The sequence below is a fragment of the Scyliorhinus torazame genome, chromosome 9 (assembly GCF_047496885.1).
Source record: "Scyliorhinus torazame isolate Kashiwa2021f chromosome 9, sScyTor2.1, whole genome shotgun sequence".
Lineage (NCBI taxonomy): Eukaryota > Metazoa > Chordata > Chondrichthyes > Carcharhiniformes > Scyliorhinidae > Scyliorhinus > Scyliorhinus torazame.
Genome location: NC_092715.1, coordinates 71,793,784 through 71,798,154, shown reverse-complemented (window position 1 = coordinate 71,798,154; position 4,371 = coordinate 71,793,784). Strand labels below are relative to the sequence as shown.

Genomic DNA, 4,371 nt, shown 5'->3' with positions numbered 1-4,371 from the left:
TCTCCTCCTGGATTCCCGGGTCTTCCGACACCCCGAAAATCGCCACCCCTGAACCCATTGCCACCCTTGTTTTCAATACTCGGGACACGACGTCTGCGAATCTCTGCCAATATCCCCTAAGTTTTGGACACGCCCAGTACATGTGAATATGGTTCGCTAGTCCTTCCGCACACTTTACACACCTGTCCTCCACCCCAAAGAGTCTACTCATCCAGGCCACTGTCATGTGGGCCGGTGGACCACCTTGAATTGGATCAAGCTGAGCCTGGTGCATGTTGCGGTCGCGTTGACTCTGCTCAACGCGTCCGCCCATAAGCCATCCTCCATCTCCCCACCAAGCTCCTCCTCCCACTTACGCTTCATCTCCTTGGTCTGCATCTCCTCCGCCCCCATGAGTTCTTTGTAGATGTCCGAGACGCTCCCCTCTCCCACCCATCCCCTCGACACTACCCTATCATGGATCCCCCTTAGTGGCAGGAGTGGGAAGGATGATACCTGCCTGCGCAGAAAGTCCCGCACCTGTAAATATCTAAATGTGTTCCCCCTTGCCAGCCCAAACTTCTCCTGCAGCGCCCTCAAGCTAGGGAAGCTCCCCTCTATAAACAGGTCCCCCATCCTCTCAATTCCCGCCCTTCGCCATACTCGGAACCCCCCATCCAAGCTCCCCGGGGCTAACTGGTGATTGTCACATATTGGGGACCAGACTGATGCTCCCACTGCTCCAACATACCTCCTCCACTGACCCCAGATTCTCAGGGTCCCCACCACTACGGGGCTGGTGGAGTACCTCGCCGGCGGGAATGGCAGAGATGCCTTTATCAACGCCCGCAGACTGGTGCCCCTACACAAAGCTGCCTCCATCTGCCCCCAAACCGACAATGCCCCCACCACCCACTTCCTTATCATGCCTATGTTAGCCGCCCAGTAATAATTACTGAAATTCGCTCTCTCCCCCCGTGCCAGTGGTCCCGATGCCGCTTTTCCTCGTCCTGCTACTGCCCGGTCTCCGAGCCGCCTCCCAGCCCGGCGACTGTATGCTGATCGGGGAAAATGGAGCCGAGTCCGAGGCTGAGAGAGGCCTCCTGAAGAAACTGGAGCCTCTGATGGGCCAGAGTTTTAGCGTGTCGAGCACAGAGAGTTCGACGATGGAGACTTACACTTATTCTTTCCGAGTGTGTGCGGCCATCGACATTCATCTGTTTGCTGGCCTCATTCAGCAGAGCAAGAAGAATGAGACGAAGGTCATTGGAAGAGTCAATTCAACACAGATTATTGGAGGCAGCGATTGGATTATTCTGATCTATGGCAATGGTGACCGGTACACCAGTCACTGCAAAGGAGAAAAACGTAGGGGAATGGTCACGATCTCCTGTGATCCCAGTGTCCTCAGTGCTGCATTCACCACTGCGTTTGAGGAACGGGAAAGGTTTCCGACTGCTTTTACCTGTTCGAGTTGGACAGCAAGACTGCCTGCCCCCCACCAAGTCATCATCTCAGCCCTGGCACCGTCCTCCTCCTCCTGTTCCTGGGGCTGATCACAGTCTATATCCTGGGTGGATTTTTATATCAGCGATTGGTGGTCAGGGCGAAAGGTTTTGAACAATTTCCAAACTATTACTTCCGGCACAAACTGGGCAACTTACCAGCCGATGACTGTGATTCTGTATTCCGGTCCAAACCTCGCACTGCAGCCGCGGCGTACAGAGGAGTGGAATATGAGCAGCTAGCTGAGGAGGATGAAGAGGAACGAGATAAACATCTACTCCCGATGTGAACGTGCATCCCAGTGTCCACTGCACTGCCCTCTGACCGTCCACTGGAACAGTCTCTCTCTCTGCTCTGTGCCAGTGTCCACTGCACTGCCCTCTGACCATCCACTGGAAGAGTCTCTCTCTCTGCTCTGTGCCAGTGTCCACTGCACTGCCCTCTGACCATCCACTGGAACATTCTCTCTCTCTGCTCTGTGCCAGTGTCCACTGCACTGCCCTCTGACCATCCACTGGAAGAGTCTCTCTCTCTGCTCTGTGCCAGTGTCCACTGCACTACCCTCTGACCGTCCACTGGAACAGTCTCTCTCTCTGCTCTGTGCCAGTGTCCCGCTGCACAGCCCTCTGACCGTCCACCGGAACATTCGCTCTCTCTGCTCTGTGCCAGTGACCACTGCACTGCCCTCTGACCGTCCACTCGAACAGTCTCTCTCTCTGGTCTGTGCCAGTGTCCACTGCACTGCCCTCTGACCGTCCACTGGAACCTTCGCTCTCTCTGCTCTGTGCCAGTGTCCCGTTGCACTGCCCTCTGACCGTCCACCGGAACCTTCGCTCTCTCTGCTCTGTGCCAGTGTCCCACTGAACTGCCCTCTGACCGTCCACTGGAACAGTCTCTGTCTCTGCTCTGTGCCAGTGTCCAACTGCACTGCCCTCTGACAGTCCACTGGAACAGTCTCTGTCTCTGCTCTGTGCCAGTGTCCACTGCACTTCCCTCTGACCGTCCACTGGAACAGTCTCTCTCTCTGCTCTGTTCCAATGTCCACTGCACTGCCCTCTGACCGTCCACTGGAACAGTCTCTCTCTCTGCTCTGTGCCAGAGTCCCGTTGCACTGCCCTCTGACCGTCCACCGGAACCTTCGCTCTCTCTGCTCTGTGCCAGTGTCCCGTTGCTGCCCTCTGACTGTCCACCGGAACCTTCGCTCTCTCTACTCTGTGCCAGTGTCCCGCTGCTGCCCACTGACCGTCCACCGGAACCTTCGCTCTCTCTACTCTGTGCCAGTGTCCCGCTGCTGCCCACTGACCGTCCACCGGAACCTTCGCTCTCTCTGATCTGTGCCAGTGTCCCGTTGCACTGCCCTCTGACCGTCCACTGGAACATTCGCTCTCTCTGCTCTGTGCCAGTGTCCTGTTGCTGCCCTCTGACCGTCCACCGGAACCTTCGCTCTCTCTGCTCTGTGCCAGTGTCCCGTTGCTACCCTCTGACTGTCCACTGGCACCTTCGCTCTCTCTGCTCTGTGCCAGTGTCCCGCTGCACTGCCAACTGACCGTCCACCGGAACCTTCGCTCTCTCTGCTCTGTGCCAGTGTCCCACTGCACTGCCCTCTGACCGTCCACCGGAACCTTTGCTCTCTCTGCTCTGAGCCAGTGTACCGCTGCTGCCCTCTGACCGTCCACTGGAACCTTCGCTCCCTCTGCTCTGTGCCAGTGTCCCGCTGCACTGCCCTCTGACCGTCCACCGGAACCTTCGCTCTCTCTGCTCTGTGCCAGTGTACCGCTGCTGCCCTCTGACCGTCCGCCGGAACCTTCGCTCTCTCTGCTCTGTGCCAGTGACCACTGCACTGCCCTCTGACCGTCCACTGGAACAGTCTCTCTCTCTGGTCTGTGCCAGTGTCCACTGCACTGCCCTCTGACCGTCCACTGGAACAGTCTCTCTCTCTGCTCAGTGCCAATGTCCACTGCACTGCCCACTGACCGTCCACCGGAACCTTCGCTCTCTCTGCTCTGTGCCAGTGTCCCACTGCACTGCCCTCTGACCGTCCACTGGAACAGTCTCTGTCTCTGCTCTGTGCCAGTGACCCGCTGCTGCCCTCTGAACGTACACCGGAAACTTCGCTCCCTCTGCTCTGTGCCAGTTTCCCACTGCACTGCCCTCTGGCCATCCACTGGAACAGTCTCTGTCTCTGCTCTGTGCCAGTGTCCACTGCACTGCCCTCTGACCATCCACTGGAACAATCTCTCTCTCTGCTCTGTGCCAATGTCCACTGCACTGGCCTCTGACCGTCCACCGGAACCTTCGCTCTCTCTGCTCTGTGCCAGTGTCCTGTTGCACTGTCCTCTGACCGTCCACCGGAACCGTCGCTCTCTCTGCTCTGTGCCAGTGTCTCGTTGCTGCCCTCTGACCATCCACCGGATCCATCGCTCTCTCTGCTCTGTGCCAGTGTCCCGTTGCACTGCCCTCTGATCGTCTACCGGAACCTTTGCTCCCTCTGCTCTGTGCCAGTGTCCTGTTGCACTGTCCTCTGACCGTCCACCGGAACCTTCGCTCTCTCTGCTCTGTGCCAGTGTCCCGTTGCTGCCCTCTGACCATCCACCGGAACCTTCGCTCTCTCTGCTCTGTGCCAGTGTCCCGTTGCTGCCCTCTGACCATCCACCGGAACCTTCGCTCTCTCTGCTCTGTGCCAGTGTCCTGTAGCACTGCCATCTGACCGTCTACCAGAACCTCCGCTCTCTCTGCTCTGTAAAAGTGTCCCACTGCACTGCCCTCTGACTGTCCACCGGAACCTTCACTCTCTCTGCTCTGTGCCAGTGTCCCGCTGCTGCCCTCTGACCATCCACCGGAACCTTTGCTCGCTCTGCTCTGTGCCAGTGTCCCGCTGCTGCCCTC

At 58.0% G+C, this 4,371-nt stretch overlaps 1 pseudogene; it reads left to right on the top strand.

Moving 5' to 3' along the window:
- The first annotated feature begins 1,013 nt into the window (after positions 1-1,013).
- On the top strand, positions 1,014-1,774 carry LOC140429996 (cation-dependent mannose-6-phosphate receptor pseudogene; annotated as a pseudogene).
- The last annotated feature ends 2,597 nt before the right edge of the window (positions 1,775-4,371 follow it).